The sequence below is a fragment of the Geospiza fortis genome, unplaced genomic scaffold (genome assembly GCF_000277835.1).
Source record: "Geospiza fortis unplaced genomic scaffold, GeoFor_1.0 scaffold72, whole genome shotgun sequence".
Classification (NCBI taxonomy): Eukaryota; Metazoa; Chordata; class Aves; order Passeriformes; family Thraupidae; genus Geospiza; species Geospiza fortis.
This window is the reverse complement of record NW_005054338.1, coordinates 3,819,405-3,844,982: the sequence shown is the minus strand read 5'-3', so window position 1 is coordinate 3,844,982 and position 25,578 is coordinate 3,819,405. Positions and strand designations below refer to the sequence as shown.

Sequence of the window (25,578 nt, the reverse complement as noted above, 5' to 3'; positions counted from 1 at the left end):
TACAAAATTCATGGGTTTATTAATTCATAATGTTAAATGGTTTTGGCAGCTAACTAGTCACAGAATTTAATCAAGATGTGCACTTATAAACAAAGGGAAAGCAATAGCTTTTCTTTAGCAACATTGCTCTGATACTTCTAGTCCTTCAGGAAAAAAAAACAAAGCAAAAGTAACATTCTCAATATGGAAATTTTCTATTTCAGCAAGCCTGTCTACCAGATTGTCAGAAAATGTCTTCAAAATGGCCAGCATGAGGCTTCCACCAAGATTTATCAACAAATGAGTCAGGAAAAACCCCACATTATGGAACCAGGAAAAGGTAAGACAGGAGAAGGGGCGGAGACAATGTGTCCATTTCACCCAGGCATTTGTGCTGCCCTTGCCACAGAAACAGATTTTAGAGCAGGCCAGGCTGGTTAATGTGGCTTTAGTTCCTCAGCAGGCACTTACACGATGGCACATGGAATTTATTTCATGTGATACCACTACAGGAATGCTGTGAAGAGGGAGAGGAGAGACAAAGAATGGTGCTGGTGCCTGTGCTGTGTTTTGGAGAGAAACGCCCCAGAAATAAGAAAGGAAGGGGAGCTACGCCTTCCATTAGAGCATCCCAACATGCCAGACTCCCAATTCCTCTGGAGGGAAGGGCAGGACAAGTGATGGGAGAGGAGGAAAGTAGGGAAAAGTCTGAAGGAGTGGGTACTGGAGAATTTCTGAAGGGAGCAAGAGGCTACTGCAGAGGAGGGCAGATGTACAGGAAGCCTCAGAAATGGCAGAAATTGGCCTTGGGGACTCCAAAGAGAAGTCAGGGGAGGGGACACTTTATCTCAAACACAGAAACCCTAAAAGTTGCTAAAACTTTGAAAGAAAGCCTGGAGAAAAGGACCCATGCTTCTCAAGAGGAATATTTGTTTTCCAGCTTTTCATAGGTTTCATTCCTGACATTTTAGGTTCTGAATTTTTCCTGCTTAGCCTGCTATCTTGCTTTACTCTGTGTGAGGTGTTCAGAATTTTCCCCCATAATTAATCCTAATTTAAAAGGTTACAGGACTATTAACTTCAGATTAATAGGAAAGGTTTGCTTTTTATTTCAAGGCCCTACTGGTGCAGGTCCTGTGAGCAGGCAAGCCTACACCACCAGCTGTAGCTGTCAGTACTGACAAACCCCACAAAAGCAGAGGATGGGTAAAGAATAATGTTGAATTACTTTAGGAAGGCTGGACAGGGACAAGGAGAGGAAACTCTTCCCCCCTTCCTCTCTCTAAAATCTGCAAGCAGATATGTGCTCATATGCAGATGTGTAGCTAAGTGACACTGCCTAGCCTCTTGCATCTTTCAAAGACAAAAATCTAGCTGGCCTTGGACGTGTGCATGCAGCAGAAAACTGACAATGAGGAGACAAGGAATCAGTTGCTAGAAATCAATGAATGATAGCCCTAAAAGCTGTCTGTGGCTTACCTGAAGGTGTACAGTGAAAAGATTCCTGTTGATGTGCATCCATATTACATGGTGGCCTTTTGTAGCCTCCCCAGCAAAGCAGAATCCTGCCTGTGACCCAACACTGCCTGTGGGGCAGCCTGTCCTCCAAACCAGCCACACTCAGGATATTGAACACGCAGTTTTGTTCCCCCTGAGTGCAACAGGGTACATGAGGAATATTATATTGGTTTCCAGCCACCTGCCAGAGTTTGATGGCAGGAAATTTGCACGGCTCTTGTTGTAGCCAAGTGACAGATAATAAGTGAGAGGTGCCATTGTTGGAACTATCACTATCAGATTTTCTAATGCAGCCCTGGTGTAATGAGATCATACACATTGCTCAAGCTTCAATCAGAACTTCCACTGAAGGAACAAGCCTGAATAATAATAAAAGCAGAAAGCATTTTAAGTAAATAGAATTTCCCAGATACTGCATAATGGTGTTTGTTATTGCTATCTTTTATGAGCCTCAAGAAATATTTTGTATAAGAATGATTTCCTTCAGTATAAGCTGTTATCATGAAGGTCTCCTATGTCAATTCTTATTTAAAATATATTTCCTTACAGTCCCAACGTTATGAAAGCACAAATTAATGCGACCTCTTTGCTTCCATTCCATGTTCTTATAAAACCTCGCCGCAGCTCTCCAAAGAACAGTTACGTGCCGCGCTGTACAAATGTAGCCCAAACCACTCCACATAATAAGAGCCATTTCGGCAGTAAAAATTTATTCTGTGTGTACATCTTTCCAAGCCCCTGAAAAGCCAAGGTCTTTCAGTGAGGACTGCAAGGATCTTTTTTTTTATTATTATTATTTTTTTTTATCCTGAGCTTGAGTGTTCAGAAGCGTGGAGCTGATATCCTGCTCTGCTCTCCTGATGGAAAACCTCCACGAGCCTGAGCAAGCCACAGTTCTTCTGAAGAGCTTGTGGGAGCACAAACAGGGATCCTGGCAGCCAGTGCAGCAGCAACACCCCAGCAACTGTACAAGGGAGGGCAGGCTATGCTCATGAACTACAATATTATTTCCTTCTTGCCTAAAGCTTGCCATTGGCAAAAGCACAAAGCCAAAACTGTGCACAATCCTCTTTAACATAATGATGTTAAGACCATTTTCCTGTTTTGCATAGTTTGCTTTTTGGTTTAGTATGTATTTATTATTGCTGGCAGCAGATAAAAATTATTTCATTATTTCATTATATGAAGTTCTGACCACTGAATCTCCATATGTTGCTTTCTGCTAGTGTAAAAGAGCTGCATGATTTCAAAATTTCTCCCCTGTGTAGTTAAAATCTTGTTTACAGGCAAAGAGGAAACATACCTTATACATAAAGTCAAAATTTATCATGAGTACAATTGAAATCCTAAGAGTTTAGTCCAAGAATTGTTATTATTCCACATATAATTGTTCTGGAAAAAGAATAAGTCTGTGCAGAAAATATTCACTAATGAAAATAATACTGCAGGTAAATTTTTGCACATGCACTTAATTTCTCCCTCTTTTCATTATGTTCTGCTCACCCTTCTGGTGTGCCTCTTACCCCTGGGGTTGGGGGTTTCTTTCTCATGGTGGCTGTGTTCCCAGTGAGTTGTCAGCACCCTAAGTCCTTTGCCAGGAAGAATACAAAGTTCACTTTGAAGTTTTCCTCTTTCAGTGTGTTGGATTCTTTTGGGGTCACTTTTAACATGCTTTTACAGCCAGGCTTTATTTCACTGATCTGCAGCTCTGAGTTTCAGCCATTTTTAAAGGTGGATTTACATGTGCTAGATAATATTTCTTTCTTTGCTTGCTTACTCTAAAAAGCAGAGCAGCCCAGTTCCAGGCCTGCATTTCTTTAGCTGTGGAGCTTTTAGTGTCAAGTCTGTGTTCCATATTCCATCATCCCAAATCTCTGCCCCTCCACACTGAACTCTGTGTCTCCCTTATCCTGCCTGGCCACGTTTACCAGAACTGGTGAAACCATGGTGGCACCACAGAAAGATAAACAAAAGTAAAGCAAATTGGTCAGAAAGTCCTAAAGAGCTGGAGAAATTCCTGTCACAACCAAACCAACTGAGAAAAGGCTGCAGGCAGGTCAAGAAAAGTTCAGACAGAGCAAGTCCTGACACTTTGCAGACTCAGTGCAAAGTTTATGGCCACAGCAATGCAATATTACAGATCAATGATAATGACAGCATGTTTTTACATAATATCTTTTTACTTTTCTTAGAGAATGAAGCAGGTTTATGTTCTTTATGCTTTTAATAGTAAAACATGAATTTCACCCCCCAAGTAATTCTACAATTCTCATAAATCTTTTACTTTGTTTTGTGATCTTAAGTAAAACGACAGTGATAACAAAATAGTTATGTAATGTAACATGCATAGCTTGCTGAAATGCATCATAAGGGACAAGGTGCTAAATTTCCTGGTTGTCACCTTTCTAGACAGTGTTTCTTGCTATTTTAGATTCTAGCATTTTAATTCTGTGAACCAGTATGGCTCAAAACAAACCTAGAAATGGTAACTATAAAGAAATGAAAAAAGCTGATAGGGGCTGAGCCTTGTATAAGCAAAGCAACAACTGGTGAGACTATTCTGTGCACTTCACTTCAAAAAGCAGCAAATGCCCAGAGCCCATCACTGGATTATCCACCACATGTCCACCACAATTAGATTTAATGAAAATTCATACTCTTATTTCCTAAAGAAGGGCATTTGAAATCATGGTGTCTCTATGAATACATTGTTTTGATGTGTTTCCTCTTCCTTCCAGTAAGTTTTTGTACTATTTCCCATACTTTGTCTATTTCAAAACAGGGCAACTCATCCCAGAAATTACTGATTTCTTACTGAGGAAATATGGGTTTAATCCTTATAAAACACAAGAATACCCCACCAAATACAAGAAAAAAACAGGCATAAATCTGCATCTCTCTGGTCTTTGCTGGGCTGCTTCTCAGGGAACATCTTCGTGGAATGCTGGGCAGAGTGTTCAGTGCTAACCATTGCAACAACCCTTATCCAGGTGGGAAAAAAAGTACTAGGAAAGACATTGCAAAGCCATGAAGTAGCTGGTGGAACTTTCAGTCATAAGTATCCCTTCTGTTTCCTTGGGGTTTTTGTTCCACCTAATTTCCACTAATTTTCTAATTACGAGATTTCATATTGGAAAACATTTCTCTGTGGCAGATGCACAGATATCTTACCATCAAATACTTGTATTGGTGATCTGTTCTGAGTGAAGAAAACCAGTTCCTTATTCTGTTGCTACTTCTCTAATTCAGCAAGTTCTAGATATCCCAGGCAGAGGGAGAGGACAATACTGCAAGATGCTGCCAACATATACAGTGAGCAGCAGCTTCTGTTCTGATGAATCTATGATTATCCACTCCATTTATCTCAATGAGAAGTGAACTTTTAAATTTGCATGGTCCATTAGGGCCTCAAGTGAGCAAGGCATTTAAGCATGTGCTTAAATCCATCTGTATTCAGGAAACCAATTAAGTACATGCTTAATTTTAATGATGGATCCTGTACTGAGGGCTATAAAGCTAAACTGCCTTTAAACTTGGACAAAGTCCCCTTTCTCTTCATTTCAAAAGAAAACAAGGAAGTTCAATGCAAGAGAGGGGTTAGTGCAAAAAAGTCTTTTCAATTTCAGCTTTGAGGAATTGAAACAGTGAGGAGGAGCTGTAATAACTTAAACCCAGAACAAGTAGGGTTAATTCACAAAACTCTGCCTAATGAGACAGGGCAGTTCTGAATGGCAACATGAGGCTTCTCTGCCTCTTCTCTGCCTACAGAGGTAGCCCAGGGAGACCAGCACAACCAGAGTGCAGCTGGCAGTCATTCTGGATTTGTGCAGCCAGGCCTAGAATTCCACATTCTCCCACAGGAGACACCATAAAAGTACAAAGCAAATTAGCTAACAGAACATTTCTTCTCCTGTGCATTTTCATCTGCAGTTTTAATCATTACATTAACAGTGTCATAGATGCCTCTATTTTGTTTTCTAAGCACTGCTATCATCAGGACCCACCGAAGTCATAAAGTTGTTATTTAACACTGAGATATGTATGATGCCTATTGATGTCAAAATTAAAGGTTTCTGAAGAGGAAACAGTGCTGCAAAATTATTATTCATTCCCTTAATTGCTCATCTGGTTTGAATTGGATGTGACATTTCATAATATATTCTATTTCACCCTCTTCACCACACTATGCAGGGCAGCTAAGTACTTTGAAAGCTTTGAGGAGGCATTTCTATTCATCAGGGCAAAGGCAATATGTAGGCATTCCTTAACAAAGTAGGTCTGAATCAGCATTAAAAAAAAAAAAAGTTAGAAACAGCTTATTTAAAAGGAGCTTTATTGACAGATGATTTTAGCAAAGCCACCAGTATTTGAAATTACTGGGAAGTACCCAGCAACACCACAAAATTACATGAGGAGACAAACACCACAGCCTATCTCTGCAGGTGAGAGAAGTAACAAGCCAAGGCTGGCCTGTCCCTGAAGGACTAATTGTGACCTGCATTAACTGCTTAATCCAGGGAGTTCAGTTTAACACCGTTAGAAAAAGCAGAGCACAAGTTTAACAAGTGAACAGACAAAAAAAAAATACCTCAAAGCTCCAGCTCAGCTTGTACTACTCAATAGAGCTGTTAGAGCAACACTGGCCTGGGGCACATGACAAGTGGTAGAACAAGAAGATAAAGAGGTCAGCAATACATTTACAGATACTAACATTATACTTCTGGAAAGTATTTTGTGTTCCCTTCTCAAACGTACACATTGGCAAAAAGGTAAAGATTAATTTCTGAGCAGCACATAGATGGGCTTATTTTTTTTCCAGGAGACAACAATAATAAGAAGGACATTTTTAGCACCATTTGTGCCCAAAATTCTGCAGCATGTGGTTGTGCAATGGCAGGAAAATTCTTCCTTACTTTGCCCCTCCCCTGACTCTTTGTTAACTTTTCCATTCTGTACCCAAATTCCCTCTCCTTTTCCCAACCACCAGGTAAATTTATCCAGAGCTACAGGCATGCAGTGTTTCATGTCCTTGGCAGCAAGAACCTGTGATGGCAGCCAGCATGAGCCCACGTGAGCACTGGGGTCTTCAATTATCCCCCAGGAACCAGCAGAGCTCTCACAATTCCCTTTTTCTTCCTTGCAGTCTTCAAGATTTTGCTGGGTTTGCAATGTGGCAATTATTCCCAGAGAATTGGAAGACACCTCATGTTTCCCTCGGTGGGAAATAGTTAAATATTTGCTGGGTTACAGACACAAAGCAAACGTGCTGCATTTCTCTTAAATTAACCCAAGGTTCAGAATGAACCAGAAAAGAAAGAGAAGGTCCCTCATTTCCAAGGATGTTTATCCAATGTTGGCTTATTCCAAAGCACTGCTAGAGTCATGGGAGCAGCTCCCATTTTCTTGTCTGTTGGGTGACACAACGAGGCTGCTGTGTGAAAAGGGGGCCCAGCTCCTCCTTGGGCCATCTTTTAAAAGAAAACCACCTGTTGCCTCTGTATCCTCTACATGCTCTCCAAAAACCCACGGATCAGTCCTCATTTGGAGGGAGGTTTTGTTTCCAGGCCCCAGCTGACACAAGCTCTGCTTTGAGCCTTTGAGAAGTGCAGCATTTCTTTATATACCTACAGCGAGGTGAGAAAGTTGCCAGTCGTGTTTGGGCTGGGCCAGAATTGGGCTGCTAATCAGTGGGTTTGCTCCAGGGGGCTTGGATGTGGGTTTGGATCATGTCCCTGAGCTTGTACGTGGGCAGGAGTTGTGTGGCAGAGCTCTCGTCAGCATTTCTCACTTGCAGGGACCTTCAGCCTTTGCCACAGAATCCGAGCTTTTTTCTTTTTGCCTTTTATATGTTTCTGAAAGCGTTCTAAAAACATATGCTTTTAATCTCCTTTGAGTCATCAAAGAGTTTAAAACAACACTCCTGAGAGCCCGGGGACAGGAGGGATGCTGTGCCACCATGAAATCTGACATTTTGCTAAGGTACCACATGAGTCAGTGTTTTACTGCTGATTTAATTATTTTGCTGCAATCAGAGGTCTGAACACATTAACTTTTCAGAGCCCATTCTTGAGTGAGAGTGGATATGGCTGCATCTTGCAGAATGCAGATATTCTCTGCAAAAGAGGAATACATTGACAGTGGTGGGGATAGGCAAACCAAAGCTGTGTCACTGAGTCTAGGAAAAGAAAGAAAGAGAGAGCACAGAAAGCAGAAATATCTTTCTACTAACCCTATTTGGGGTCTGGTGAGAGAGATGATAGCCTGACAAGCAGAGGAGAAAATACTCCATAGCATCTGTTGTGACTGTAGGATAGTGAGAACAAAGGAAAACCCTGTGTATCCTTTCCCATTGCCCTGTGTGCCCACAGCCATCCAGCACTTGGATTCTGTTGCAGCTCTGTCTTCACTGTGTGAAGGCTTTGTTTCTTTGATCTTGGTGGACTTCTGTTCTTTGAACAATTTTTTCCTTGGGTAATAAAAAGCCCACGTGTTTCTACGAGTAAGATTTTACGCATGGCGCTTCAGAACAGGTGCTAAATAAGAATTACAACGTGAAAATGAATGTTTGATCCTGATAAAGTCATCCAGTGGACAAATGACCTCAGAGATGTGCCCAGGAACGTGTTGGATCTGCAGCCAGCTGAAAATTGTGTGGGTGCCATGGGCTGCTATTAAGCTGTGCTGCTGTGCTAAACTGCCCTGGCGTTCACCACCTGTGGTGCTGCTCCAAGGTCAGGAAGGAAGAATCAGGGCAATAATTAGACATCCTGTTTTTTCAATTAGAAACCACACAGTAATGAAAAGCTTTCCAGAAGATCACTTACTGTATTATTGGGTTGGGGTTTTTTAATTGGCTCTTAAAATGAGTTCTGCTTAAGCGACTAACTGGGCAGTCACTATTCAGCTTGGGGAGTGCAAACAGGCTGGGGTAACCAAAGCAAAAAGGACTGAATTGATTTTCATATTAATAGGAGAGTTCATTCCAGAGAGAAAAGGTTAATTTGCTTTTCAGTGAGTTTATGGAGAAAGTGCTTGTGGTCAGGGTGATAATTTGTAGCTAAATTACACATTTAAAGGCAAAAGTGATTGCAGAAAAGCTAGGGACAGCATTTTCAGTATTATGCAATGGAACTGTCAACAGTGTTTTCTGTGCTTTCTTCTTCCCCAAGCACAAGGATTTGAGAAAGAAGCCAGCACAATAGCACTGTCATCTGTGGCCTTATTTTTTTCCCTTATATTTTTTTCCTCTGCACATCAGATATCTTAAAAAATGCAGAAGCAGAGACAATGCTGTCTCACCCAGCTTTAATGCTGGTCATGCTTATGGTCTGAGAACTCTCCTCAAATACACATGGCTTTTGTTGGGCTTGGCTTCCCCACAGAGGTGCTGTCTGTAGGTATTAAATTTTTAATTTATTTTTGTTAGCATTATAATTCTTGAGAGTGGTGAATTTTTAGAGAAGCAACTGAAACAATTTATGCTTAACATGATGAGTTGACATAGATAAAATTATTGAGAATATGGGTTGGGGTTTCTTTCTTTCATTTTAGCCAAGAAGAATCTGTGATATTTAAGCAACTGAGTATGAGATGGGCTAACTTGTTTCTTTGATATGTCTAGGTTTAGGAGTTGAAATTTTGGATAATCACCTCTAAGGCTAAGAATGAATAACAGTGGTAAGTGTGCTGCTGATTTAAAAAGGGATGTAACAAATGTGACTTGAGGAACAGTGACAGCAGCTTGCCCATCCCACTTTTGGTGCTTTATTGAAGGCTTTAGCAAACATGCAAGCCTAGACAAGCTCAGCAAACAAATGGCCAGTAATGCCTGCCCTTTGGAATTTTTTAAATAAAGTGCTAACACAGCACCTTTAGAACTGTGGGGTTTGCTACACTTGATGTAGCTTGCATGGGGGTGGAATGAAAAGCCCAAGTCAGAGAAACATCCAAAAGGCCACACTTTAAACTTCTGTCCCTTCTGGTGTGAGAAGGGACAGAAATTTAAATTTCCAGAGTTCAAACTACTTGGAAGCAAACTTCTTATTGTAGCTGTTCTGTGTTATCCTGGTCCATGACTGAGGCTCGTGGGCTTCTTCTTTCTGGTCTCTGCTCCTGTGGTGGGGAGGTCAGAGCTTTGTTCCACTGGTCCGTCTCCTTGGATTAACCTTTCTCCCCCATCTCTCAGCTCTGCCACTGGGCTGCATAGATCACTCACCTGGTCACATCTCACACAGCTTTCATCTCTCCTGCTGCCCAGTGCCACTGCCAGGTTCTGGCATTGCCTGCAGTCTGAGACTTTGGCATCTGCATATTTTCCTGAGGGCTCCATCTGTGAGGTTATTTGAGCCTGGTTACATGGGGATACTTCACACTAGAACCACTTTAAACTCATTTTGTAGTACAGAAACATCCCTGAAGAAATGAGAAAAAAAAAAAAGAAAGCGGACCTGCACTTTATAAGGACTCTTGGATGACATGTACAAAAGTGCATGCAGGTATTTTTACAGACTATAAAAGAGTTCAAACTGACCAAGAAATAGATAAAACCAGTAATCTTCAGGATGCTATCTGCAGTAAAGATTATATATTTCAGATTAAAATCTATGCTAAAAAGGGTATCTTCTTTGCTATGCCAAAAGAATGGTTGAACCTTCCACATTTCCAAGCTCACATGTGGGCATGATAAAATCTTAACAACATGCCATTAAATATGCCTTTACAACATCTATTCTGCCTCAGCTAGAGATATCTGTGAATCCTCCCTTTGCACTGGAGATTAAATAAACTCCCTGGACAGCTGAGAAGAATTAAAGTATGACCTGATAGTTTCTCTGCTTGACAATAATATTGTCTGTCAGTTTGTGCTGTATCCAAGATACTGTTCTCTGGCCATGCTCAGAAAGCAGATATTGATGGGTTTAGCTGATTAACATCTCTACATCATTTGTCCCTTCAGTCTCAAAATATATTTTACAAAATGTTGAAGCAGGTGCTTTCTAGACTTTGCACAGTGCTGCTCAATGCAAATATTTCCATGTATCCCCTAGCTAAAGCCTTGAATGTTTTTTTCTGTCTTAGACAAACAGCAGTGCTGCCACATTTGGCCACTGGAGCCCAACACTTTGACTGAGACAGGGTTTGTATCCTGTAAGGAGATATGGGAATGTTGTCTGACTATTCCAAGCCCCTCTTACAGGACAGAACATCAGCTCCTAGCTGGTCTAAATGCAAATATGCTGATACCCCAGCAATTTTGGGTTGGGCATCTGGACAGGTGATAACACAGGGAAGGAACTCTCTGCTACATGCTTTGAAGCATATTGATGCCTCTTGAAAATAACCATGGTCTTACCTGTCACAAAAGTGGAATACACAAATTTTAGTGTTCATCAAGTGATGATGTGAGAAGGGAGAAGGTGAGTGGGAGAGGCTGAGAGTGTTTCTTTGGAAAAGGATAGAGGAAAGCTGGAGACAGGGCAGCTCATGGGCAACTCCCATGAGATGCCTGTAAGAAAATGTTTGTCCATGCATTGTTTATTTAATAAAACCTTCAGACCTTTCATTTAGTTAAGCTTTACGTCAAAATCACCCAGACTTCCTTTAATCACCAGTATTTAGTCCATAAGTGAAAGGAGCAGTGACTGTGATGTGTCCCACAGGAACCATCACTCACCTCCAAGGCTGATGAGGAGAGAGGGGGGGATGCAGATTTGGGGAAACCAAGAGATCACAGATGGGTTTATCGTCCATTACATTTCTTATCCTAAACAGATGGCCCAATCCCAAAAATAAGGGAGTGCATCTGCTTTCCAAATTTGGATCTGTGTGCCAAAAGTGAAATTCACACTTCCTATGAAAAGGAAAACAGTGACAGCATCCTCAGAGAGTTTCCCTCCTCAACCTCAAGTCTATGGAAAATGGATGGAAATTCTAGGAAATAGGAAGTGTAGGCAGCAGGAACAGTTCTACTCCCTCCAGGCTCCTGGATCCAGCGGAGCTGCAAACCTGAGCATCCCCTACTGATAACAGCCCAGGCTGGCTCTGCAGGAGCTGGGGATGAGAGGCACAGCCATGAACTGCCCGGGTCCTGCACTAAACACAGCCCAGCTGGGGAGTGATCTGGGCACTGCTGAGACCCCTCCCAACACCAGCATTGGCCCCAGACCTTCAGAGAGGCAGAGGGTGAGGGAGGAGGCAGCTGTGCTGCTCTGGCTCCTGCCTGTTCTCACTTTATGGCCAAGATGTGCTGTTCCAGCTTCCTGGAGCCCATCTGTGCAGATGGAACCTGCATGGAAAGCAGTGGAAAGGGGATAAAGTAGCCACAAAGTGTGTGGTGGCATAACACAGGTGATGAAATACAATCATGGTTGCATAATAATGGTATATGTTCTAGTAGGCATAACAATGAATTAAGGCTGCATAATAATGCATAAATTCTCCTCTTTTTAATTTTATTTTTCAAATTTTGTTTCCATTAACTTCTGCTGGCTTGGGAGCCATTCCTGTGCACACTTCCAAACGCCATAAAGTCATTTATGCACCACTGGAAATTATTTTAGATATTCAAGCCCGTGTTACTACAAACTGCCAGTTGATGACCAAACTATAGCTTTGGAATCCAATTTAAATTGGCCATTTTAGCACAAAGCTACACACTTTTGTTATTGCAAATGGGTAGAGGAGTTATTCTCCATTATAAAGCAAATTGTATTTTGTTTATCTAGCGTTTAAATGTCCAGTGTTAGAAGAATTAAAAAAAAAAAAAACAAAAAACCACAAACCTGAGATAGCAAATTAAGGAACATCATAGATTGGCATTTTCCTCTATCATGATGATTTTAAAGCACTTTTTTTTCTTCATTTTCAGACACATTCTAACCTTTCATAGCAAACTTCTCATATTTGAATTCATCCATCTTAGCTATGGCTGATTAAAACTGGAGGCAGCATTGCAGATGAGGTCTAAGCAGTACCCTGTAAAATGGCATGAACTCTCCCTCATCCTTACTGAAAGGAACCTGTCAGAGGCATTTTTGGACTGTCATTGCCTTTTCACAGCACTGGTGGCTCTCAGTTGTCCCATGGCCAATACCCCCAGATCCTTCTCAGCATCAGCCATCCCTAGCTAATGATCTCCCACTACAGAGCAAAAAAGTGATAATGGTCCCCAAGCCCAAGCCCATTTACCCTCTGCACTATAAAATTTAATTCCGCTTCTATTACTTTTCCCCCTGAGGCTGTGCAGTTCTGCCTCCCGTGACAGCCTGATGCTCTTTGCGCTGGTGCCTCCTCATGGTGCCATCAGCCAGTTTCATTTGTGCCCTTTGTGGCCATGAAATAAATATTAAAATAAATATTAAAAATATATATATTAAGTAAAACCAGACCTAAATATTAAAAATATGTATATTAAATAAAACCAGACCTGCTCTCTCACTGCTTTATTAACATGAAATTATTAACATGAAACTAAAACAGGTCCATTCCTTAAACAAGGATGTTGAACAGGAAAAGAGCTTAGCCAAGTAAAGACATCCCAGACATCCCTACAAGGGCCACCACAGATCCACCTGGGATCCAACCCTTACAGATCCAACAACATCACCATTTCTAGGGGGGCCCAGCAGCATCAATCCCCCCTGGCTCCCACAAGCAGGTGGGAGCAGCCCAGGGCCCATGGGAGCAGCCAGAGAAGGAAGCAGAGGTCCTTCAAGGGGTGAACACAACAAATGTCTCAGCTTTTCATTCTGATGGTCTTCAACTCATCTTGCCACTGGCTTGAAGTGCCCACGTGCAGGAGAAACATCTTCACCCTCCTCCAGCTTTCTCCCTGGTCATGCAACACACACAGTTTAATCTGAAGGAAGCCCAAGTAAGTGAAACCCTTATGGCCTTGGCTTTTATTCTGAGCACCCCATGCAGGTTTTCTGAAAAAGGACTGTTATAAAGATTTTTCAGAGAAATTGGGGTCACCTGCTGCAGTGAACTGAACATAATTGGGAAGTACTGTAGATATCCTCTGTTTGGAAATGCATTGCGTGTGGATGCGGCTAGCTCAGTTTTATATGTGTTTCTGGCTTCACATGCTATTTTTAAGAGCTGTAAATGGAGCAGGTCTTGCCCCCCTCCTTTCACCCTCTCCTCCTACTCACTGATTTCTCAAATTAAATTGGGTACAAACACTGTAACAAATAATTTTCTCTCTACATTATAAGAAGATAGGCATAGACAGAAGTTCAGAAACATACAGCATGTAGCATCTTTACAAGATAAGATCAGCACTGTGGCTTTCTGTCACAGGGTTTGCCTTTAAAAATTGTAATCATCAGCTTAGAATGTTTATCATCCCTTGAGAGGGATACTCTTACCACTGCCTATGAAGAGGGATGTCTGGGATAAAAGATTGTCTTTATGTTTATCAGAACCTTTTAATTGCCCACAGCAGGCAATCCTTGAGGATCTAAACAAGTGTGGCTTTACAAGAATTTACACCAAGAAAGAAAGATGTCACTATCATTTGAGAAGATGTACATGTTGAAAAGGATGCATCTCCTCCAGCCTAAATTTAAAAGTGGAACTGAGAGGTTGCTGGCTTCCCCAGCTTCTTTTGTCCTCACAGGAGAGAGGAGCTAGAAACCAAATATCCCTGCCCTGCTGGCTTTTGCTGTTTTCTGCTTTTTGCACTACTGAGGCAAGTCCAGCAGTGCTGGTTTGTTGGATCAGGAGACTGATAACAGCAGAGCTGACACCCCTCTTGTCTCCCCCAGCCTTTCATGAGTGTCAGCCCCAAAACAATTTGCAGAAGCTGACAGTTCCACCTTGCTGGTTTAGCTCAAACTCAGTTCTTTCTAATTTGTGCCAGACATTGCCTGCTTTGATGAGCCAGATGCCAGCTGGAAATGGGATGTCCCAAACTCCTTGTGCCATTTCATGCAGAAAAAGCACTGCACAGAAGAGCCTCCTTTGAGGTGCAGAGAGTGCTCCAGGTGTCTTTAGAGCACAGGTTGAGGTGATTGGGTGTTATTGCTGTAAAAAAACCTCCAAGCAGATTCAGTTTCTTTACAGCTCTCCCCTGAATTCTTGACACTTTTTCCATTTATCACAGGTCTCAGGACCATTTCCATGCTCGATCCAAGTGGTCAAGCAAAAGATTCAGGATCTTAACAGTCTGTTTCATCCAGGAGAAGAAATTGATGAGGGCATCAGATAACTTGGAGGTAATTGTGCACCTTCTCAAGGAAAGGCAAAGTCTCCTTTCCTACCACTTTAGGGGAATTAAAAAACATGCACTCAAATCTCCTTTTCCAAAGGGCCTCCCAGGGCCTTTCCTTGGGCCAGACTCGCTCTGCACACCTGGGCAGTGCTGGCACAGCAATCACTGACTGCCTGTGACGTCTGTGTGTCACCTAAACACTCCTGTTCCTCACAGAATTGAAATGTAAACCCACTGCTCTGGCCAGTGGGGTTCCAGTGGCTCACATCTCTGGTTTGAACAGGGATGAGGCTCCTTCCTGGCCTTTGGAGATGATCATTAACTCAGCTGCCTGCTCCAGAACTTCTTGCAGCCAAGGACAATGATCTTGCCCACCATTCTGACCCAATCTGCAGCAACATCCATGGTGCATGTCCCCAAAGCCACATGGCAAGGGAGTGGCAATCCCTGGCTCTGTAACTTGCAGCCAGCTGGGCTTTCTACTTCTGAAAAAATGTAGGCTGGTTCTAGGTAACAGGGAGATCATCCTGCATCTAAACCATTTCATTGCTCTTTTCCTGAGGAATGGCTGAACAATTTGAATTCAGTACTAAGGTCCTTGCTGAAATTCCATTTCAAAAGCTGCAAGAGTGCTCTAATTCCCTTGCAGCTCCTCTCACACACTGGGCATGTACTCACCATCTACTTGCCCTTCAGTGCCTGGCAGATTTTGCTGCATTCAGCCCAGCAAGGCACAGGTGCAACCATAGCAGATGGTGGCAAGTTTCATCTAACAGAGGCAACTTTAAGGGCACCTTCTTCAGGAAAAGCAGATTTTTGCTCAAGAAATAGAATATGAAAGGGTCCAGATACCAAGGGTTATGAATCTAGCAATAACATAGCTCTGCTGATAATGACAATGTTTTGAATAATTTTTGTTTGAATAGATCTGCCTGCATTACCAATATCTACAGTGTTGCTTGGTAACTATTTCCTGATACCCAGAGACTGAAAAATATTTTTTTCAAAACTAAATTACAATTCTGATATTAAATTTCACATTTTAGTGGTTTCAATCTTCTCTGCATGGCTGTTTAGCCACAGCAATATTCCTGGTAATATTTTTTTATATTATCCACTTTTTTTTTTTCACTTTTTTTCCTTTCCCAAAGGTGCCAAGTGAAGTTACAAGTAAATATTTCATACTCCTTCCTAGGAAATATGTTGATATTTTAAGAAGAGTCAGTAAAACTGTCAAGTGAGAATACAGGTGATCTCAGACTCAAGTTGCATAATTCAAGATGAGTTTCAAAATTCAAGTAGAAAGCAATTCTAAATTATCAGTGGGTGGAAATAAAATTACCACATAAAGCAATAAAGCAAATGGTATTAAAGTGTTGCATGGAAAATAGGTGAATATGTTTTAATATTAGTCACAATTCTCTGTATTTGTTTTGCTGTTGGTGCAGTGCCAGCAGCACACTTATTTTCCAGAAGCTGCATTGTGTGGTCATGAAGATAAAGGAAAACAAATTATTATTATTATTATTATTAATAATAATAATAATAATAGTAATAATAATAATAATAAATGCAGTACTGTTGGTGGGACCACAATTCAGTAATGAATAAAATATCACAATGCTCTACTAAATTACTTGTCAAAATTTACCTCAAAATAAAAAGGCTGATTAAAAAGAGGAAGGAACAAACCCCACCATGCTGCCGTTTCAGAAGCGTATCCGCTGATTTCCTCATGCTGCAAATTTTAGTTACAAAGTCATGCCTTCCCCATTTTTTGAGGATTAACAAATTCGCTTCTGCCTTCTCTGCTAACGAGGACAGCACTACAGAAGGTGGTAGGCTGCTTGTAAATGCCAGGGTTCTGTTGATATGTGGATACTTCTGTGACTAAAGGAATGTAGCAGTTGTGTGAGACGACCCCTAATATCTCTTTTGCTCCCTGACAATGCCAGATTGCGCAGGGAGCTGTGCTTGAAAATGAGATTCCCACCTCCCCAAATATATGCACAGTGACTTTCTGGAACATGATTTTCACAACAAGTACCCACACTTTGTTCACTTGCTTTCTCAGTGGCCTCTTTTGACTGAAGGCTTGAAACTGGCAGCTCAGAGCAGTGGAAGGTCAGAAGAAAGCAAATACCATTTGTTTAACAGCAATTGGTAGCAGAAGAAGTTTAGCTGATATGTGGGCAAGTGATTGCATCAATTCTACTCCATAGCTCCTACAAAGGAAAATAGATCTTGAGATCACTTTGGAACACTTTTCTTTGGCTTTGAGGAAACAGCAAAATCTGCATGGTAGATGGTTGAGGAGTTCTGATTCCTATAAAAGTCCTGAGTCACTGAATATGCTTCCTAAGAAATCCTCAATTACAGCTAACTAGACAATTTGGAGAGGACTAGGTATTTCTAGACATTGTAAAATGTAGAAATGGAGAACACCTGTAGAAAAAGCTGAAATCTAAACCTTCCCTCAGTTCATTGCCAGGTGAAACTGACTTCTGACATTTTAAAAATAGAAGTGGAAGGTTTGTTTGTCCCCAGGGCCCTGCTGTGCCCTAAGTGCCACATTCCTATGGATGCCATGGAGCCTTCAGCGCTGGAAATCTCTAAAAAACAGATCAGACAGAGCTGTCTGGAGTGACATCTGCAGGCAAGCTTGCTGTAAGGCAAAGGAACCCAAAAATCCTGGTCTCACTCCTGTCATTAGATTTCTAATATTATTAATAGCATTTAGTAATAATTGCACTAAAAGATTTGTCCTTTTTACTGCAACTATGGGAAGCATTTAAGCCAAGGCCAGCTATGTTCCAGAAGAATATTATATTTCACATATTCTGGGCTCCTGAGGAGATTTTTGGTCTGTGCTACAGAACAGGCCAAGCCCCATGGCTGCAATGATTCCCAATAATTCCAGATTCACAGAATACATCACAGCAGTTATTTATTCATTGTTTAACTACAGACATACTTAATATTGCCCAAAACCAGACACCATGGGTGTGGCACATCTTCAGTCCATTCCCTCTCACCCAGATTAAGGCATCTGTGATTCCTCAAATGGCTGTGGCGTGGTTTGTTCAATCACACAGGAAATAACTGGGACAATAAGATGTCTCAGGTGTGGTCTCCAGGGTACTACCATCCCAAAATACTAGAAAAAATTATGAACTCCATGCCAAGAAACAGCAGTTGAGAAATTGTGAGTTTTCTTTTTTTGCTTGGGGTGGTGGGGTTAAACTCCTAGGGTCACATCAACATTTTTTATAAAAACCATGAAGTTCTCCTGAGTTTGCATAACTCAGTCTGGTGGAGCTTTTCAAACAGCATTTTCCTAGAGTGAGCCATGCTACTGAGAAATTAAAAAAAATATTCCTTTTTTGCTGATGGGAAAAAGAGCACATTGTTGGGTGGCTTGGTTCTTCATAGGTGTGATAAACTGAGAATTCAATACTCCTCCAGGTTCTGGAAATCTAACATCTCAAGGCCTCAATCCTTGCAGAACCAGAAATTACTGTTGTTACTTTGGTGATCTTCTACAATTAGACATTTTCTTCATGTGTTTTTATGCTTTTTATTGCTAATATTGCACTATTTATTTCTCTGCTTTTATTATTGTCAAGGCTAAAATAATATATGGGAGAGAGATGCACTCAGAAAAGACAGACTTTAGTTTTATGCCTCTGCTCACACTGCAAAATACAGCACACAACAAATCTGCAAGCAAATCTGGATTTGTGACTTATGTGGGCCATTAATATTTAATGCATGCAGCATCTACTCTTTTGCAGGTTTGTCCATATTCTATTCTAATGTCCTGTAAACAGTCTCCAGGTAATTTCTGACATCTCTGGAGCAAGAAACTGCTATGTATACAAAATTCAAACTGTGCTGGAGATGAGAAATGATGGCAGAAATAAGTGTTAGAGCCCTTTGATCCCCCTTCCTCTCTGCAGCAATAAATATATTCAGAAAGGCAGCGCTGTAGATTTATAAATGTTAGCACTCTGAGCGAAGTCAAACTAATTTACTCTATGAACTTCTCTGACATTATGAAAACTTTACAAAGAGATCATTGCATGTGAAGTATTAAAATACTATAATTTTAACTTAAAAACCCCACTCACCAGACCTTCAAGTTCCCTTCTGTATATCTGCTGTGTTTTGAAGTGTTTTAAGAATAAGTGGGAACACCATAAAGATGGCAAAATAAATTACACCTCTTGAAGTTTAGGAATAACACCAACATAAAATAAAATTGTGTGAATCCATTTTTATGGATTGGGACTCTGGCAGTGAGGGAGAGGAAGAGTAAAAGGGGATTGTTCTGAAGGAAGGGATGATGATGAAGAAGAGACAAGGGGCACTGGAAATGTCCAACACAGTGACAGAGGGGTTGAGCTTTGTCTCAAGCTCGTGCAGCATTTGTCCTGGGGGAAAATTAATTGATTGGGTAAATTGAGGAATTAAGTAGCTGCAGATTTGAGAGTGGTGAGTACAAACCTCTCCCCACCAGCACTGGGCCACTTTTGAGGTTTTTGGCTTGAAGATATGAGAGGTAGCACTTGGGGAAGGAGAGCACTCAGCAGCACTGCCCACAGAGCCACAGCAGCCCAGGCAGGAGCACCAGCTGCAGTTTCAGACCTTTCCCTCTGCTGATAGATGAACAAATGGAAAATCTCAAAAGGAGACAAAGCCCAGAGGCTGGATCTGAGCAGGTGCCCATGTCAGTCAGGAAGGAGGATAAATAATGGCTAGGGGAGTACTGTCCCTCCTGGAGTGAGGCTTTCTGCTGGCAACAACTGTAAGCACAGCTTTCCTAGCTTCTACAACAAATCGTTGATGCCTTAATTAGTTCAGAACAGTGCTCTGTATCTTTTGGCCTGCTACAGATCTGTAGGAGCTTTGCTCCCCTCCCTGTGGTGATGCCCCATCGATTTTAAAATCCTGTCCTACTCTTGGTTCTCATCTGAGAAGGTCTCAGCAGCCACCTGAGACTGAGCTAAAGGTCACACAAGACATCTCCATTTTCTGGTGTTTGCCTGGAGGACCTGACCTCTTCCATGTGCTGATCAGAGGATGGCTCCCACCACTTTGCAATCCTAAAGGGAATACAGTGCAATCCTATCCAGTGATGTATCCCTGCTTTGTTCAGCTAACAGAGGTGGCTATCCAAATTTCAGCACCCAGGTTAGGCTGCTGAGATTTAGCTTGGATCCTTTTCTTCACAGCACCATCTAGTGCTGCTCATGCAACCCACAATTTTCTTTGTCCTTGCCTTCTCTCACATAAATACACAAAAACACATACATTTTAAAATAAACACAGAATGGACTCCAGACCTTTCAAAAAAAAAAAATGGAATAAATACTTCTCCATGCTGAGGAGTTCTTTTCCCCTGAGGAAATAATGAGAGAAAAAAAAATCACACCAATAGGTATACAGGGACTTTCAGTCTAGAAACAAAACTGGTGAAGTTGTTACAAGAACCTCAACAAAGCAGGAGGCTAAACTAAACTAAAGTATAAAATGAAATAAAATGCTGCTTCTTTAACTGTGTCTTTTGTCTGGACTAAGAAACTGTGTGTGGTTAAGTGTGGGTTTGCTTAGATGGTCTCCCTTGCCTTTTATATGCCTTGCCCACTTTTTCTAACCTCAGAATCTTTTTCTAACCTCTAACCTTTTGCTTAACATTGTTAGAATACATTTAACTTCACTAAGTAATGAATGCCAAAGATAAAGATTGTCTCTGCCAATACCTCAACAACCTTCATCAATTGCAGTGTGAGTCCTTGCAGGAAACTTTCCCTCCTTGATGATCATTGCTACAAGAGACAAAGATCCCATAGCCTCTCCCCCAAAATTTGATTTGTCCTTTGCTATGGGAAAAGTAAATGAAGAAAAAGGGAAAAGAGTCAACATTAAAAAAAAAAAGGGAAAAGATAAAAGGACAAAAGGGAAAGGGGAAAAGAATAAAGGGAAAATACAGGGAAAGGGGAGGGAAAGGGGGAAAAGATAAAAAGGGGAAAAGAAAGAGGACAAGGAAAGGGAAAGTGAGAAAAAGTAAATACAGCCAAGCAAGAAAACTGTTTATTTTTTTTTTTAAATCCTGATTGTAACAATTTAACTTTTTCAACCTTTCTGAACATTGCCAAAATACGGAGGGAGAAAGCAGCCAAACATTGCCAAACATGGGGTTTTTCCCATGATCACCTTGTACTGCTACAATAAATTCCTATGGAATCTCCTGGAGCTCACAGTGGGAACCAGGTGGAGAAAGCTGCAGTGAATGCCAGAGCAGTGGATATTGATGGGAGTTGGATGTGCAAGTGTTCTCCCTCCACTAAACAGTGTCTAGTCGAGTCCCATATTCATTTATTGCAACTTTGCAGTTTGACCTTGACAGCTTGTAAATTTTCAGGACACTATTCTTAAAAGCAATTCAGTCGTGTTAGGCTTTCAAATCACTGGTTTCATGGCTGGACTTTATGGGCAAAGGTGCATGTTTTAAATAGCTTTTGTGTAAAATCCCTGCAGGCTATGCCAAAGGCAAACTAATGGCCACTGGTGGAGCTGCAAATGGAATTGGATAATATATTGATACCAGCAGTAAACAGTATTCGATTTTAACAGCAACTAGCATAGAATAACATGTCTAATTTAATTTATGAACCTAATTTAAACGTTGGAGAGACTTGACACAGAAAAACTAGTTGCTAGTGTTGTTCCTGCACTTTTATTTTCTACCCATCAGAAAAGGGGAAGGATGCTACAGCAGGTGATGTTAATTTGTTCATCTGCCTATGCTGTTGGTATTTCTTGCCTGCTCATGGCACTTTTGCAAGTAACTTTAGCTGCTCTTAATCCCGATTCAAAGAAACAATTGATTTTCTTGTGATGATTTATTATCATTGATCAGGGTGGAAATAACACATTTTTGCTTTTGGCACTTTGTACAGCCATAGCTGAAGTTACCAACCTTTTCCTGTTTCTCTCTGTGGGGAAGAACTATGGCTCCAGAAGTGCAAATGCTCTTTCTTTGTGAGCAGCCTTGCCCACACAAGCAAACCACGTGAGTAAATTCACATCCACAAGACCTTGACACCTGAGAGCAGGATGGTTGTGTACAGCTCAACCCAAAAGTTTCTAATTCTCCTTTTCTTTATGGCACACATTTTTAAAGATGTTCAAACTATTTATATTAATCATTGAGAAAGCTGAGGGTCTGAGCCTGCCTGAACTGCAGCTGTAGTATAATTTTGAAAGAGAGCAAGGGGTCTTTACTATGAACAAACAAAAATATATCCAGCTTTCTTTTATTTGGGTATTTGAATGATGACCTTTTGAAATATATTGAAATGAAAGAAAAAAGCATTCTCCAAAGATTTTGTAGAGAATAAAACAAGCATTACTAACTTCTGTCTCATTTTCAGGTCTTATAGGCCTGTCTTGCTTTACGTGTACCTTTGCTAAATAGAAATGGCCACTATGTTCTTGTAAAACATAGTTAAATGGGAAGATTTCACTCTAGCAACCACCAAAAGACCATAAAACCATACCATAAAACCATAAAGTACCATAAAACATTAATATATTCACTAGAAGATACCTTTTACTGACTAATAAGGAAAATATTTCTGACTTTCACAGGGAGAATAATATTAATGCTTTTTTAAATTATCCTTTGTGCTGGTTAAGTGTGGCTTTTTCTTGGCTTCAGGTATCCAACTTCTCCAAGAATTCTCCATCCTGTACAGAACTAAAATCCCCCAGGTCACTGAGAGTGAAAGGGAGGAGGTTTTTGACCTCCTGTGCCCCCAAACAAGGGGTCAGTCAGGCTTTTAAGAGCAACCCCTTCCTCCAGATATTTTTTTGGAATTGTGGGTGGGGGTCAAGATGATATTGATAAAGAAAGCAGCACTGCAGAACAATCAAACCCTGCACCAGCTGTCCCCATGGCATTTTTGGTGGGCAATGTTTTTCTCTGTGGGGTTCTATTGTGGGTGCTTGGATACCTCCAAAGCTCAGCTCAGCAATGCCAGGAGGGTTCCTGAGATTTACCAAAGTGGCTTTTAACAAAGCATTTGCAGCTAAAGGTAGGTTTACTAAAATCAGAAAAGGGTGACCAACATCTTGATGACCATCTGGATTTAATGATAGCAGGAACTGGCACAGCAGTGGGAATTCTCCTGCAATGCTTCATTTATAGGATCAGAGTTTTCTGATCAAAAATAAAGAAAAAACTTAGATTAGGGAAATTATTTTATAGGTCTTCTGCTTCCCAAACTGTGCCTAATGAAAAGAAAGATGACAATTATTCCCATTGTGAAAACTGGAATTTGTAACATTAAGAGTCTTTTTCCCTTCACAAATCCACACTGGGATATTGAGAATTGGGCTACTGATTCATGTGCACTATTTGAGACAACACTTAAAACCACAGGTATTTCAGGCTCAGAAGAAGTAAAAAAAAAGAATTACTCTGAATCATCACTAGCTGAAAGTAGAAATTCTTTCCTTGCATGCAGAGAAAAAATAGATTTGGAGTGGAAACCTTTTTGACAAGTATGAGTCTAACAGTGTTTGAAGTAGATGAGATATTGATTCCCCCCCCAAAAAAAAATAAATTCAAATGCCCAACCATTTTAAACTTCAAAACTATCTGCAAAGTTAACCATGTCACACTTAGAAAACTGATAACAAAAGGAGTCCTTTCTATGCAATTGCCATGTAAAAAGGTTTCTGTCACTTTTCCTTGCTGAGGACAGCAGCATGCATGATAAACAAAGATGTTAAAAAATCTGCAGTCAGTGTCCAGACTGGCTACTAAAATAGCAATAATACTGCCATGTAAAAAGGTTTCTGTCACTTTTCCTTGCTGAGGACAGCAGCATGCATGATAAACAAAGATGTTAAAAAATCTGCAGTCAGTGTCCAGACTGGCTAATAAAAAAGAAATAATAGCAAAAAAAAAAAAAAAAAAAAAAAATTAAAAAACAAAATCCCAACTCTCCAGCAAATCTCACTCAGGCTGGAGTTTCAACCCTTTCTCTGAACTGCTCCTGGGAACTGAATGCTGTTAATTTGGTTAACTGCACACACTTGATGAGAGCAATGAGGAGATGTTTTCAGACTGACAGCAGGTCTGAGCAGTGCTGCACACTCCCTGTTCTCCAGCTGTGAGTCAGCTCCAGCCCACAACCCACAAACGTGTGCTCAAGCCCCAAGCTGGTGTCCTTTACCTTCCAGCTGCATTTTGTGCCCTACACCAAGCTCCATGTTCTCAGCTCAAGAGGAGCTGCTGGCACCCAGCTGCCCTGGCTCGTGGCAGCAGCATTTTTATTTGCATTTTTATTATTCCTCTGCAGGATCGCACTGCTCACGCAGAGTCTGTGTGCAATAACTCAGCTTGCAGCCAGGCAGTGGTTTGGAATCAGCAGCAGCTCTGATTGGAAGCCCAGGAGCCAGCAGCCCTGTGGGTCACAGCTCTGCAAGGCTCAGGGCTGCTTCATTCCTGCCCCCAAGGGCTCAGCAAACTCCAGGTGAGCAGAAATGTCTCCATATACGTGGAGTTGTCAAAACCTTACAAAAAATTAGGTGCAAGTATAGATATAAATGAAGGCTTTGAATTAGGGTCTTGGAACAGATGAGACTTTTTAGAATAAATAAAAGTAACTACTACCAAATTTGACTTACATGCTTTGAATAGATCAAATCTTTACAGCATTAAAATTGCTGTAGCCTAAAAGAGCAGCGCTTAAAGCAAGCAAGAAAAGTGCCTTAAACAAGCAAAAATAAATACATTGAGTAGTGGGAGATTTTCATTTTGCTGATATGCATTTGTGTACAAAACTTGTAACATTGTTTTGCTAAATAAAGAAATATGTACTATAGTAGAGCTATGTAACACAAAGTAGTTAATACACAATAAAGAGAATTTCTTGGTAGTTGTACCAAGAAGGGGAGTTGTTGGCATAGTAAAGGAAAGAAGACTTTCAGAAAGCTGTGAAAGCAGGCCTGACAAACAGAAAAAGCAGGGAAGTTAGAGCTGCAAGGAGGAAATTTACAATAGTACAGCAAGCAAGGCCATGAAACAATAGCTTGAGTTTTAGGCTTGGCTAAGCCAGACCTTAAAACTGCAGAAAAATATGCGTAGCAAGATAGTAGAAGGTTTTAAGCTTAATAATGGAGCATTGTGCATTGTTAATAGAAGGCATACAAGCAAGCGTTGTGTGAAGCAGGTGTATTTGTACTTTTAGTGATTAGCTAGAACAATTGTCTGTAAGCTTAACAATAAGTTATTGGCTAGAAAGTTTTTAAAATGCTCTGTAACAAAGGAATCTTTGGCAGGAGGTGAGCTGTTGCCATCTTCCAATTGTCTCAATCCTGTCATGAGGCTGATGCTGCAGTAAAGCTCAAGGAACTTATCCCAGCAGTCCTGTCCCATTTGTGCAAAACTCCAACACAAATATCTGTTAAATATATATATATAACAGATATATCTGTTATGATTATTTATCAGATTTGTATCTGATAAATCTGTCAGTTTTCAGACCAGAGCTCAAGGTTGGGATGGAAAGAAGGGGGAAGGAGAAAGGATGAAATTGCGAATAAAGCTCAGCAATTTGAGAGGGACACTGTGTAGCTGAGCTGAAAGGCTCAATTGGCTCTCCCAGGTTTATTTCATTAAAAGACTGCAGAAGCATTTCAGCTGCAGCACCAAGAGGAACCAGAAGGCTTTGCAGGGGCAGGTTGTGGTAGCAGGGAGGGCTGCAGGGGTGGCTTCTGTGAGGAGCTGCCAAAATCTTTCTCCATGTCCAGCAGATCCAGTCCGTGGTGGCTCCCAAGATGGGCCCGCTGCTGGC

At 41.1% G+C, this 25,578-nt stretch overlaps 1 long non-coding RNA gene across 1 annotated transcript; it reads left to right on the top strand.

Moving 5' to 3' along the window:
- Nucleotides 1-266: 266 nt before the first annotated feature.
- LOC115948002 lies at nt 267-24,171 on the top strand. Its single transcript, XR_004081862.1, has 3 exons — nt 267-319; nt 21,673-21,785; nt 24,082-24,171. It is a non-coding gene; the product is annotated as an uncharacterized LOC115948002 (long non-coding RNA).
- The last annotated feature ends 1,407 nt before the right edge of the window (nt 24,172-25,578 follow it).